Source organism: Mus musculus, chromosome 5, assembly GCF_000001635.26.
Source record: "Mus musculus strain C57BL/6J chromosome 5, GRCm38.p6 C57BL/6J".
In the NCBI taxonomy this organism is placed as follows: domain Eukaryota; kingdom Metazoa; phylum Chordata; class Mammalia; order Rodentia; family Muridae; genus Mus; species Mus musculus.
In genome coordinates, this window is record NC_000071.6 from 147,154,588 (window position 1) to 147,169,179 (window position 14,592).

At 48.3% G+C, this 14,592-nt stretch overlaps 1 long non-coding RNA gene across 2 annotated transcripts; it reads left to right on the plus strand.

Moving 5' to 3' along the window:
• The first annotated feature begins 4,712 nt into the window (after positions 1–4,712).
• On the plus strand, positions 4,713–14,036 carry Gm34994. 2 transcript variants are annotated; one of them, XR_377210.2, is made up of 4 exons: positions 4,713–5,132; positions 12,325–12,461; positions 13,264–13,371; positions 13,898–14,036. It is a non-coding gene; the product is annotated as a predicted gene, 34994 (long non-coding RNA). The 2 variants fall into 2 exon arrangements; XR_868708.1 differs by having other exon boundaries at positions 4,713–4,776.
• The last annotated feature ends 556 nt before the right edge of the window (positions 14,037–14,592 follow it).

The window sequence follows — 14,592 nt, forward strand, 5'->3', positions numbered from 1 at the left end:
CCAGAAGAGAGTGCCAGACAGTTGTGAGCTCCTACGAAGGTTCTGGGAATCCCAAACCCAGGGCTTCTAGAAGAGCAGCCAGTGCTCTTAATCACAAAGCCCTCTCTCCAGACCCCTTAAAAACTTCTGTAAAGGCATTTGTATTCTCCTCTGGGTGCCTGGCCCTATACCATATCAGTAGGACAGCCATTTGCAGCTCTGTGCCTTCGTACTTGGAATGGAGACCAAATAGTATCCTAACTCTGGAGTCTCTGTGCATGGAAATGAAGTAAGGCTAATCACCCCCTCCCCCCCCCCCCCACTCCCCGCCCAGGTCACACAGCCGACAGAAGACACAGCCCTGATTTAGACACCGAAAGCTCTCAAAAACTATGTCATCAAGGCTAGTGCTGAGGTAAACGTCTTACCTGGATAGGACTGAGCCGCCCTCCACTGAAGGGACTTTGTAGAGACAAAACCCCAGACTAGCTCACAGACCCCCAAGCTCTGAGATGCAGGCAATCGCTTATGGAAATGCCAGGCAGATCACCTCTGTGGCCAACTGTCGGAGCTCCCCTTGGCGAGAGCAGTGGCTTGGGCAATCCATCATCCACTCACTGAGGCGCCAGCCGTGGGCTCTGGCCGCCGGTGCTTGATGCTATTAACATCGTTTAGTTTTTGGGCTTATCCTATTAAGAAAAAGGTTCCCACTGGCAACAGCAAAAAATCCTTTCCACCTCTTTCATTACCCCAGCTTTTCTTCCCTGTAATTACTATTGAGCTCCTGGCTGATTAAATTAGGTTTTTTGGAGGTCCTTTCTAAAATCTTGGGGAAATTATCTAAAAATCATGAAATCAATTCCCTTCCGCTGTTTTAATCTTTTATGCCCTCCGCTCAAAGAGGGATGGGCAGACAAGGGCAGGCCCTCGGAGAAGTGTGCAGCCTCCACACTGCTTGCCAGCCTCCTAGGGCCTTTGTGGACCATCTGGGTCAACTTCCTTCCAAGCAAATGAAATGCAAATAAAAATTCCAGCAGTTTTTCAGATGCAGGCTGCCTAGCTGATTAGCATGACAGAGGCTGGGAGATGAGGCCTGACCCTGTGCACTTCCCCTCAGCTCATTAAGTTGTAACTCCACCGCGCCTGCATTCACGCTGTGTAGTGACGCTGAAAGGCGGCTTTATCCAAAACTAGCTAAATTCACATTCACACTTTTTGCCTGGAAGTCTTGCCTGCTTCTGCACCCACATGAAAGTGAACCTATTGTGGCTGGCTCATGAGTCCCGCTGATTCTAAGACAATCTGGAGGGTTCCCAAAAAATGTTTATTTCCCAAGTTTGTATCCTTCCACTCTATGACGCCCCCCTCCTGAGTCCCCCCTCCCCCTCAGCTGCCCGGCCTCTGAGTACAGAGAGACACCCGGTGCTGGAGGAGGTTCAGAGCGTGCGTGGAATTTCTAAAGTCAAGTTCTTGGGGATGCTGGAAAGTGGAGATCTGAGAGGAGGATGTAGGTCTGGGTGATTCTGGGATTTGGGGGCTACCTGGACCAGCTTCTCAGAGATGTTGGTGGCCCAGGGACTCATGCCCTGATGTGTTGCCTGGCACAGATTTCCTTGGTTTATCTTCTAAAAAGCACGCGTAGGTTATAAAGCACGCTACCCATTAACCATATGTGAAAACACACCGCATCAGCAGCCTCGCTTGTTGGAGGCCCTCCTTGGGTTGTGGCTTCAGTATTTGTGGATATTTGTTGCTGAGGTTGGGAGGTCCCACTGTAAGAGAATGCCACATAAGGAACAAGAGCTATTTATCTTTGAAACTAAGAATGAGGGGAGAGGGGATAAAGTCTATGAGGGGGAAGAAGTCACTACTCTTTGTGACTCTCTGGTTGGCCCACAAATAAAATGCAGTAGATCAGAACCCAGTCTCACTGGGTGTTGCCGGGAGTTCAGAGGGAGAGAGCATTTCAGGAAGGTTTGGTTAGTGGTAACTTAACTATATGTAAACAAAGGGTGTGGCTCCTAGATTCCAGATTGCATGGAGGAGGAGGAAGTGCTAGGATCTGCATGTGGTAAGGGGTTGGGGGTCCTTGCAAATGCACTCCTTGTAAGGGTTTTGGTGGGTTGGGGCCAAGGAATGCCACAAAGCCACTCCATGCAACAGATCTCAGGGGAGAGATTTATTGCGCGGGGGTGGGTTGGGGGGGGTAGGGGGGTGGGGGAGTGAGGTTGTAGGGGGAGCACAAAATGAAGTAAATCCATAGATGTGTATGTATATATGTGTATATAAGGCTATATATGTGGTGACAACAGAAATGTATGGCATTTGGCGGTAGGTGACGATGTGGCTGCTGGAACTGAGTTGCTGAAGGTGGGTGAGGGTGGACCTGGTTCCTAACACTCCAGACATCTTCAAAAGCCCGGAAATTTCTTTTGCAGTTCTTAGGTTAGAAGTCAAAGGCTTCAAACCTGCTAGGCAGGTGCTCTACCACTGAGCTATGTGCTCAGCCCAAGGAAACTTTGCTCCCACTGAGCTATGCCCTCAGCCCAAAGAAACATTGTTCCCACTGAGCTATGCCCTCAACCCAAAGAGACATTGTAAAGCAAGTGGACAACACTGGGTCAGATACAGTGCCTTACTAGCTCTGGTGATTTCAAATGAGACAGGTCCCCTCCATAGGCTCGGGTATTTGAATACTTGGTTCCCAGTTGGGGACACTCTGAGAAGCCCAACAGCCTTGTCGAGGTAAATATGCCACTGGAGGTGGGTTTTGAGAGTAAAAAGCTGTGTTTACTTCAATTTGCTCTCTCTGCTTCCTGCTTCTGTTTGAAGACTAGAATTCCCAGGTCTCAAGACCTCACACCTGCCAGTCGCCTCCAGTCTTCTGCTTCCGCTTCTGCTTCCATACTGTGATAGACTGTTATCCCGGAAACCCTAACAAACTGTCTGCTGTCGGTTGCTTCTGGTCATGGAAGGGAAAGGTAACTAACACTGGCCTAGGTAATTTCCCTAGTCCTCTGGATACTGTGCTATCATAGCACAGGGCCCTGATCAGCAGGTGGTCCCTGTGTGGGTGGGGCCTGATTCTCCTGGCTGCTGGCAGACTATTTCCTCTTCACTTGGCCAACAGCAGGAGTTGGGTAAGGAAAGGGCTGCAGGAGCTGTGGAAGGTTACATAAATGTGCTCCGTCCGCTGTGTGCCTCACAACACACGAGGCACATAACCCAATAGGGTGTCCTTGCAAAAGAGCAGCGGCCATCAAAAGAAGCAGCTCTCCTCTCAAGGGAATAAGAGCTATGGTTTACTCTGCAGCAAGTACAGATGACCACAGCTCCAGAGAGCGCCTCCAGATCTCCCCAGATACAAGGTTCCAACATGGAAACAGTTGCATGGAGGAACAAAACAAGTAAAAACAAGTTTTGTTCAAGACATTTTTTAAAAAAATACATGGATGGAAACATTAGAGAGGGTTACAAAGGTGGGGGAGTGTCTCTGACACTTGTTTGTTTGTTTGTTTGTTTGTTTGTTTTGTTATTGGCTTTTTCAAGACTGGGGTTTCTCTGTGTAGTCCTGGCTCTCATGGAACTCGTTCTGTGGATCAGGCTGATCTCTAACTCAGGGATCCTCATGTCTCTGCTTCCTGAGTGCTGGGGTTGAAGGTGTGCACTACTACCACTGACTTTGTTAGCAGTTGAAGGGTAGGAGCTAATGGCCTGCTAAATTAGTAAATTCCTAAAGGCTTTAATCTGTTAGTCACAGGATACCAGGCCGGACACAGAAGTGGACAAGGAAGCTATTTAGGGAGCTAAAGCTAGTCCAAGATAAAGTATAATTAAGCTCTAGACTAGCAACATTCCAACCTCCCGACACCAGTGTAACTGTAATCAATTAATCAGGCCTTGCGAACACAGCTTCCTTCTGGGAATTTTCATTCCCACACCTCCAAGAGGATAAGAGAATTTATTCTGGAGTCAGATATGAATGACCGTGTTCTGGGAACACAGACACGGGTCACCCCAAAAGTCATGTTCCAGCATGGTATCAATTCCAGGAAAGTTTGCAGTGAGTCATAAGTCAAGGTGCTTTTCAGATTTACTGGTAGAAAAATCAGGTAGGCGGGTATAGAAAAGTGGGGAAATCCTACATCAGGCCTCAGGCACTATCTGAGGACATACTTAAGCTTTCCGGTTAGTGAAAACACATTCAGGAGTCTGTTTGTATATCCTAAAGGACTTACCTAGTGCTCACTATCTTAGTCAAGGCTACTATTGTTGTGATGAAACCTCATGGCCAAAAGCAAGTTGGGGAGGAAAGGGTTTATTTGGCTTACACTTCCATATCACTGTTCATCATAAAATGAAGTCAGGACAGAAACTCAAGCAGGGCTGGAACCTGGAGGCAGGAGCTGATGCAGAGGCCGTGGAGGGGTGCTGCTTACTGGCTTGCTCCCTGTGGCTTGCTCAGCCCGCTTTCTTAGGCAACCCAGGATCATCAGCCCAGGGATGGTACCGCACACGATGGGCTAGCCTTCCCACATCAATCACTGATTAAGAAAATGCCCTCAGATTTGCCTATGTCCCGATCTTATAGAGGTATTGTCTCAATTGAGTTACCCTCCTGTCTGATGACTCTAGCTTATGTCACGTTGACATAAAACCAGCCAGAACTGTCACAAAGATGTTACATCACATAGGGGTTGGGTAATAGATGGCTTTTGAGGGTGGGGGTGCTAAAGACGACCCAAAGTAATTTGGCTCTGGATTTGAAACATTCCAACCTCTCCAGGTCACTGAATGGTTAGTATGGGGTGTGGTCCTTTGCAAGAACTTTCATTCAGGAGGGTGAGAACTGACTAACAGGATGTGGCTAGCTTTTAAGCAAACTGCAACAAAAGAAAGGGGCTAATGCAGGAAGTCTGACTAGCCTGGCGCCCTTTCCATGGTCTGCGGTGATTCCGGATGCTTAAACAGCATCAAGGCAGGGTCTGATGTGTGACTGCAGATGGTGAGGCGATGGAGCGATAGCACCTGATAAGATGGTGTAAACCATCTACACCCTACATTCATCTGAAGGTACTACCAGCAACAGGGACGGAAGCACAGCCCCACACTGTCCCTCAGCACAGCTCCCCTCAAGTCACTGTGTAAGACATGTGAGTTCCAGAAAATGGCTACTTACATCCTACAGGAAAAACCTCAGAAAGAAGACATTCTTCATTTGGGAATGTAGTAATTTGCCTCAAGGTCAAGGGAGGGTACGTGTGTGGCCCAGGGGAGCCAGGCAGTGTGTGTGTGTGTGTGTGTGTGTGTGTGCAATGTGTGTGCATGTGTGTATATGTCTCTCTGTGTGTATCTGTGTGTACACTGTGTATGTGAGTGTGTCTATGGGTCTGTATGTATGTGTGTGTACACTGTGTATGTGAGTGTGTCTATGGGTCTGTATGTATGTGTGTGTACACTGTGTATATGAGTGTGTGTATACTGTGTGTGTGTGTCTCTGTGTGTATGTGTGCATAAGCTGTGTATGTGAGGGTATGTGTGCATGTGTGTGTGTGTATGTGTGGGTGCACGTGTATGGTATGTTCAGGTGTTTACATACCAGGGTGCTCATGTGAAAGTAACAGGCAAGAGTTCGTTCTTGGGGCTGGAGAGCTGGCTCAGCGTTTAAGAGCACTGGCAGCTCTTCCAGAGGGCCCAGTTTTGATTTTCAGCACCCATTGGTGGCTTGCAATTTTCATCCCAGGGATGAGACACCCTCTTCTGGCCTTCAAGGGCACTGTGCACATGTTGCACACATACATACATGGAGGCATATACAATTTTTAAAAGAAAAACAAAAGAATATTTGCTTCTGCTGAAGAACCCTGCCTTCATGGATCTCTGAAAAGACCCCCTCAGCCTTTGGCTTGGTGTTTGGTAGCATATGGGAGGTAGAGACCTCCAATTGCAGAATGGTGATCGCTGGTCCCCCTGGCTCCACACAACCATCTGGACTCTTCGGGGAGTTTGTTATCATGACACTTGGTTGTTTCATTTTTATTATTTTTGGAGGGGGTGTCATGAATCCTAGGCTGGCTTACATCCTGGTGTATAGCTGAGGGTGACCTTGAACTCTGAGCCTTCTGCCTCTGCCCCTCAATTCCACCGAATGCCAAGAAGGTTGCTATCTTCCTGCCAAGTACAATGAGATTTGAAGAAGAGAACAGGTTCCTCTCTGACATTGGCTGGGCCATGGGAAAAGACTCTTCAGGGCTGATGTGTCAGCTGGGAAAGGTACTTGCTGCATAAGCCCAAGTTTGGTCCCTAAGATTCATTCCCCAGGTCCCATGATGGAGGGAGAGATCTTCCCAAAGTTGTCCTTTGACCTCATATCATTAGCCATGCTGTCCCCATCAGATGAGCGCACGCGCGCGCACACACACACACACACACACACACACACACAGTAATGAATGAAATAGGCCTGGAGGACCCGCCCTAAGCTCAGCACTTGGGAGGCAGGTGGATCTCTATGAGTTTGAAGTCAGCTTGATCTACATAAGTAGTCACAGGCCACTGATGAATAAATGAAAATGTTTACATCTCTGGCATGAGAGAAAGGTGACGTTATAGAGACACCTCGAGGGAAGGATCGCTGCTCCTCGACACACAGACGTTGAAAGCATCTCACCCGCCCCCAAGCAAAGGATTTCAGCTCTACAAACAAACATTTGCTTGAGGCTCTATGCCTTGCCCAGTTGAAAACCTACAATTTTCCAGGAATCTCACTAGAAACCCTATTCACAGGAAAAGAAATTTCCTAACCTCCTCGGGCAACCTTAGTGGCTCCTGGCTCTTTAGATTAGAGAGAGTGTCATGAAAGTTACTTCTGGAGACAGCCTATCATCTCACTTACCCGAAAGGGAGAGATTACATTTATTCACTTCACTTTATATGTGTTTCCTGCTTATCTGTATGTGCACACTGTGTGTGCTTGATGCCTGCAGAGGCCAGAAGAGGACATCAGATCCTCTGGTATGTGAGTCACAGATGCTTATGAGCCACCATGTGGGTGCTGGGAGTCAATCCTGGGTCCTCTGCAGGAATAAGTGTTCATAAATATAATGCTGCAGGTGCAGTAAGGGGTTACCTGGTGGGCCCATGACAAGGTGTCCCCCTGAGAAATCACACTGTGTGGTATAAGGGTTTATTTGGGGGAAGGGAGGGGAGTGAGGGCCCAGAGAAGGGGTAAAGGCAGGCAGAGCCATGAGGGCAGAGAAAGCAGGGAGAGAGGACAGAAAGAGAGGGAGAGAGGTGGGCTGGGAGGGGGGTGGGTAGAGGGGGAGGGAAGAGAGAGGAAGAGAAAGAAGAGGGAAGACATGGGGGGGGGGGTGTTTGCTGCTGCTGCTGCTGTACCAGGCTCACACTCAGAGGCAATGGCAGGTTCAAGGCCAGCCTGGTCTACAGAGTGAGTTCCAGGACAGCCAGAGCTACACAGAGAGATGCTGTCTCAAAAAAACAACCAACCAACCAACCAACCAACCAACCAACCAACCAAATCAAAACTCACTCTGTGGCACCCTGGAGTTAAACCATGGTCCTTTTGCTCACCAAGCAAGGTTCAACCTCTGAGATAGGTGCTCTCTGGTTTTGAAGATATTTTCACTGGGTATAGACTTACAGGTTAGCTGGGTCATGGTGACACACGCCTTAATCCCAGCACTCAGGAGGCAGAGGGAGGGAGATCCGAGTTGGACCAGCTTGATCTACACAGTGAGTTTCCAAGACAGCCAGGGCTACACAAAGAAACCCTGTCTCAGAAGCAAAAAACAAAATAAAACAAAAACAGCAACAAAAAAAAACCAAACCAAAGCAAACAAACAAAATGTAAGTCTAGGTTTGCAGGTTAAATGATGTTGGTCATAGTTTTTTGTTGTTGTTGCTTTTGTTTTTGTATTGCTTTTGATGTTGGTTTGTTTTCAGGTTTCTGTCACTCCCTTCCTCGCTCCCTCTGTCCTTCCTCCCTCCCTTCATTTCCTTCATTTCCTTCCTTCCTTCCTTCCTCCCTCCCTCCCTCCCTCCCTCCCTCCCTCCCTCCCTCCCTTCCTTCCTTCCTTCCTTCCTCCCTTCCTTCCTTCCTTCCGTCCTTCCTCTCTTTTTAGTATACCACTTTACCATTTGCATTTTTCCATATTTCCTGTGTGTGTGGCTTCTGCCTCTGGCTGCTTTGGTGCTTTGGCATTGGCTCTGATGCCGCAGTGTAGTTTGTTTTGTGTTTCCTCTAGTTGTATTGAACACTGTGGGTCTATGAGGTTGTTGTGTGTGAAAAGCCTGGGCAGTTTCTGCTGCCGCCTCATTATTTCGTGTGCTTCCCTCTTCAGGGCTCTGGCTACGTGTGCATCAGGTGCTCCTGCTATGTGTGCATCAGGGGCTCTGTCCCATAATGCACTGGGACTGTTCTGTTCCCCCAAATTCTTTGTCTTCTGTGATGCTTCTGCTGTGGGGCAGACTTGCTGGGAAGATGCAGCACCACACACACCACACACACCACACACAGACACACACACCACATATACCACATACATACACAATACACACGCATATACACACAAACACACACTGCAAACACACACCACATGTACATCCTGCATACCACACACATGCCACACCACACAAACAGTGCACATATACACACATTATACCACACACACCCACACATACATGCATATATGTATGTATGTATGTATGTATTCACCCCCCAACCAGAGCGAAGTACAAACTGAAGTAATAATTGCACCAAGTTCAACTTGGAAAACCAGTGAGTTTTATTGGGCTCACTAACAGGAGTATTGGGTGGAGGGTGACTTAAAGTGGTAGGGATGATGCAGAAGCCACTGTGTCACCTAAAGTGCCAACCGCAACATGAGAACAAGAGAACTGCAACCACATAGTGCTCCACACAGCCTGGAGCCCTGCTGTCTCAGACTCCCTGCCTGCAGCCAGGTTGGCAGTTGCTTACTCCTTTATCCTGCTGCAGAGGGACCACCAGACCCTCCTAAGTTCTTTTTCTCCCAGACAGGTGACCTTTTGTTCACTCCCTGAGTCTCATGGTCCACTTCCTCCTGATTCCTGGAGGAAAGGCTTCAGTTTAGAAGAAACTGCCAAACAACAGCTTTCTTTGGAGTAGATTCCTGTTTCTATGCTTTTAAATAATCTAAAGTTTTTCTCCAAGCAATTTTCATTAACCCTCTCGTTTCCACCTCCGACAAGAGCGTTTTCATGCCTAGAACTTCAATTTGGATATTATTATTACATCTCCTTGCCTTCCATGTTTCTGTGCCCTACAGAGTGTGCATGTGACCGGGCACTGGAAAATGCAGCTTCTATACTTGGTGGCTTTGTGTCTGTAGCTCAGGTGGCAGCTCAGAGCTCCACCTGCCTCCCAGTGCTACTCTTGATGCTAGTGTTGAACAGATGCAGGACGTTTCATATATTCCAGTCAGGGCTGGAGAAATGGCTCAGCGGGTAAGAGCACTGACTGCTCTTCCAAAGGTCCTGAGTTCAATTCCCAGCAACCACATGGTGGCTCACAACCACCCTTAATGAGATCTGATGTCCTCTTATGGTGTGTCAGAAGACAGCTACAATGTACTTATGTATTATAATAATAAATAAATCTTTAATATATATGTATATATTTATATGTGTGTATCTGCCTTGCACTTCCCCCAACACATTCTTCCACTGCGAAAGAACATTACATCATCGTCTCCATGGACACGTGTTGACCAAAAGCTGGATCAGCACTGACACCCACGATGTGCCCACTAAAAATAATCTTACAAGCCTGGGGTTGTGACTCAGTGGTAGGACACACCAAAAGTCCCGGCAGTCCACCTCCAGCGTTACAGAGAAATCGTTATCGCACGTGTCCTTCCCTGTCGGGAATGTGCCTCTAAGACCCCCACAGTATGCCTGAAACCATCACTAGCACCAAACCCTACACATGCTGACTTCCTCACTTGCCCATACAAGCCTATATAATAAAGTTTAATTCATACGCTGACCTCAGTAAGATATCGAGACGAATAATCATAAACAAGAACGGTTGTAAAAAATATACCATGATGAAGTTGCCAGTGTCACTGCTTATGCACGTAGGGATCATTGATACATAAAATAAGAGTCCCTTGAACTAGGGCTGGAGAGATGGCTCAGTGGTTAAGAGCACTGACTGCTCTTCCAGAGGTCCTGAGTTCAACTCCCAGCAACCACATGGTGGCTCACAACCATCTGTAATGGGATCTGATGCCCTCTTCTGGTGTGTCTGAATAGAGTGACAGTGTACTCACGTACATAAAATAAATGAATCCTTTAAGAGTCCCTTGAGCACAGGTGCCAACGCATCATGCCTGTAGATCCCTCAGCCAAGCAGACTGTGTCGTGCCGGTCAGGTAGCCCATACAGTATGGATACACTGGCAAGAGACAAAAAAAAAAAAAAAAAACACAACTTTATCACTCGTCCCAGAATGGTCTGCAATCTAAAACTCCCGGTGTTTATTTCTGCGGTTTCCCGATTAATGATTTCTGATGGCATCTGAGCATAAATGGCTAAGGCTGCAGGAACCAAAACTGTGGAGAAGGGAGTGTGACCACCACACACCCACTTTACTGAGGGGGCAGAAAGGGCAAGGTTGTCCGCACAGTGTCCCTCAGCCAGCAGATGGCAGAGCAGTCATTCTGTCTGCCTCAGTACAGAGGATACTTAGAAACACTTACCCTCTTACAGAGTCTTTGACACCCTGGTAAGGACAAAGGTGACATGTGATTGTCTGTGGTCTGAGAAGAGACTCCATCCTGTCAAGCACCTAAAGGCTTCGCTCCAAGTCAGGGAGGAATGGATTGCTGAGCAGGTTCCTATCTCGCTTGGAGACAACTTCTAAAAAAAAACAAAAACAAAAACACAGATCCGAAATCCAAAACATTCGTTCTAGTTTAATGCGCCTGTCTGTTGCGATGTTCATTGAGACCAGTCAGAACATGCGACTTTGATTAATTCCATCAGACACCAGAACTTCCGGTGCTGCAGAGCAGAGGACCAGCCACGTCCCGGTGACCATCGCCTTGCAGGAGTTAACCAACTTCCTCTCTTACCTTGGACCACTTATATTCACAAACCTGGACCCTTTTGAAGACCACTAGCAATGGAATTCAGCCCAGGTTCCTCAGACCCCTTGGCAGTGGTGATGTGGAATACTGCCCAGACTGGCAATGGCTTTGCTGTGTGTCTCAGAGCTGATAGATGGGTCTCCAGCTAGGGCAAGACCCTTCAGCTAATACCACAGGCTAGAACAGCTGTCAGAAGCCCTGACACAAGCCTGGTTTTCAAGTGACATTCTATAGTCCCTCTGATACCCTCAGAAGGGGGTCTTCTCATTCCTGGAAGACATAATACCTGCAGCACACTTGGAGGCTCTGGCTTCTGAGCATTTCACACCCTTTCATTTGAGGTTTGCAGCAGCCTGTGTGAGAAGCAAGCAAGTATCTTGTTTTGTCTTCCAGACAGGGTCTTATTATGTAGCCCTGGCTGCCCTGAAACTCACTCTATAAACCAGGCTGGTCTCAGATTCAGAGATCTGCCTGCCTCTGCCTCTGCCTCTGCCTCTGCCTCTGCCTCTGCCTCTGCCTCTGCCTCTGCCTCTGCCTCTGCCTCTGCCTCTGCCTCTGCCTCTGCCTCTGCCTCTGCCTCTGCCTCTGCCTCTGCCTCTGCCTCTGCCTCTGCCTCTGCCTCTGCCTCTGCCTCTGCCTCTGCCTCTGCCTCTGCCTCTGCCTCTGCCTCTGCCTCTGCCTCTGCCTCTGCCTCTGCCTCTGCCTCTGCCTCTGCCTCTGCCTCTGCCTCTGCCTCTGCCTCTGCCTTTCCAGTGCTGGGCTCAAAGGCATGCACTGCTATGACCTGCTACAGGAAAGTATCTTTTTATCTTTGCTTTTTTTCTTGAGAACATTTAGGTTCAGAGAAGATAAACACTTGTTCAAAGTCACACCTGTAACAAGATTTGGGACCCACTATGGCTTCGGATTCTGAGCCTAATGCTTCTTCATGGGTGGGAGGGAGCTGCTCACAGAGAATGGTCTCAGGAAAGAGATGTCGGGATCTACAACCACCTCCAATGATATGGCTGTCTTGCAAATAAACCACAGCTATGTTTAGCCTTTGCGCTATAAGATGCCCACCCTGCGCGCACACACACACACACACACACACACACACACACACACACGACACAGCTCTGCTTACACAGGAGACTCCTTTCCTGTAACTACAGTAGTCACTCCTGTAAATGTATCATCTCTCATATTCTTTCAGACAGAATTTTGTATTCAGGACCAGGCTTTCTTCGGCTTCACTGGCTGAGTGTCTATGGTATCCGTGTGGCACCAAGACCTGATATAACAATGCTTCCAACAAGCAATGTAATGATCACTGATTCTTCCCAACCCAAGGTGAGAACAAAGGAAGACATGCAAGTAGCAAGCTGGCTTTCCCTATCAATGCCCAGAAACACAAGTGGCTGTCATCCACCACGCATCCCAAATTGTGTTCTCATCCTCGGGTCTGTATCCTCCCGAGTCCTCGGCAGGACAGAAAAGTCAGGGATATTTTCTACAATTTACAGACAACAAAAGGCTTTCACATGCCGGGATGAGTGACTGTTAAAAGTCTGCTCTTGTGATGGTGTGAGCAAGCCCACATCCTTAGGAGAGACTGTGAGGGTTATGGGGCTCGGAGAGGAAAACTGAGGCTGGAAGGCACAGAGGGGGAGCCAGAGGCTGGGGACTCCGGCTGTGAAGGGAAGGGGCAAAGAGTCAGGACAGGACACCAGCAGAGGAAAAGAGGGAAGCGGATCCCACTTGCGGATCATTTGCCATACACAGTAGGCCTTTGTCTTAGTCAGGGTTTCTATTCCTGCACAAACATCATGACCAAGAAACAAGTTGGGGAGGAAAGGGTTTATTCAGCTTACACTTCCATACTGCTGTTCATCACCAAGGAAGTCAGGACTGGAACTCAAGCAGGTCAGGAAGCAGGAGCTGATGCAGAGGCCATGGAGGGGTATTCTTTACTGGCTTGCTTCTCCTGGCTTGATCAGCCTGCTCTCTTATAGAACCCAAGACTACCAGCCCAGAGATGGTCCCACCCACAAGGGGCCTTTCCCCCTTGATCACTAATTGAGAAAATGCCTTACAGTTGGATCTCATGGAGGCATTTCCTCAACTGAAGCTCCTTTCTCTGTGATAACTCCAGCTGTGTCAAGTTGACACAAAACCAGCCAGTACAGCCTTTGTCACCTGTGAGCCACCATGTTACAGCTACCAGGAGACAGGGTACCAGTGATCGGGAGCCTATGACAAGGTGAGGAGAGGTGGGAAGAGATCAGATGCTCACTACATGTGATGTCACGGGGGAGGGGGGAGCTCACGGGGAGGGGAGGGGCTTGTTCTACAACTTCTCCATAGTGTCTCCTGGACTCCTCAAACCAGCCCTATCTGTACGTTTACATCTCAGTGACATGGAAGTCAGTGTAATTGCTCAGAGACACATGTTGGTGTCTGGGAAACAGGCCTTCCTGTCTGCCTCTTACATCCTCCCTTCCAAAATATGTCTTTTCTGCTACGCCCCAAACACCACCTTCTCAATGTCCAAATTCTCAGCTCAGACCTCTGACACCTCCTCCAGGGGCTCCTCCGGCCTTTGATGTTCTGTGTGGGGTCTTCATGCTTTCCTTTGCTAAGGTGCAAGGCTCTGGGTGGGCACCAATGACTCTTCTCTTGTTCCTACCTTGCCTTGATGGCCGCTCAGTGGATAACTGTTCAAAGAGAATGAATCTGAACCTCTCCGCCCTGCCTCTGCTAACCCGGCCCCCTGGATTCCTTTCCAGTAAGTCCATGGTATCTGTACCTGACAATGTCTCAAAGAACAAACCTGCCGCATGATGGATCTCACGGCTGAAGGACACCCCACCCACCCCCAACAACCCCAGATGACTGGACTTGCATGCTTCTGTGATTTCAATGTGTTCCCCAAAGTTCATGTATTTGAAGCTTAAATTCCCAGTGGACATACCAGAGGCAGAACTTACAGAAAGGCACAGGGTAGAATTGATGTTACAGAGTGTGTCAGTTACCTAGAAGGTGGATTTGTAATTTAAAACCATGCTTGGTCCTCTCTTACCTACTTTCCTCCTGGAATGATGCAGAAGGAAGGTTCTTGCCAGCTGTGGCCTCCTGATCTTAGACCTTCCAACTTCTAGATCTCAAGCCAAATATATCTGCTTTCTTTCCTGCACAGGAATTTAGATCTCTCCTAGAACCTTCTTTTCTTTAAAGATTACGCAGCCTCAGGTACTTGGTTACAGAAGCACAAACCAGACTAGGAGAGGCGCGTTAGTTAGCCTAGAGTGAAGCAGCATTCAGCTTCTCCCAATGGCAACTTAATGAGTGTAGCTTGAAGTTCTCAGTTCTGGAAAGGTCAGGGGAAACTGAGGCTGCACTAGCAGTCAGTGATAGTGGATGCCTTCTAACGGTGTCCCCAGCTGCCTCAGAGGCACCCCCAGGAAGTGAGAGTGGCATTAGC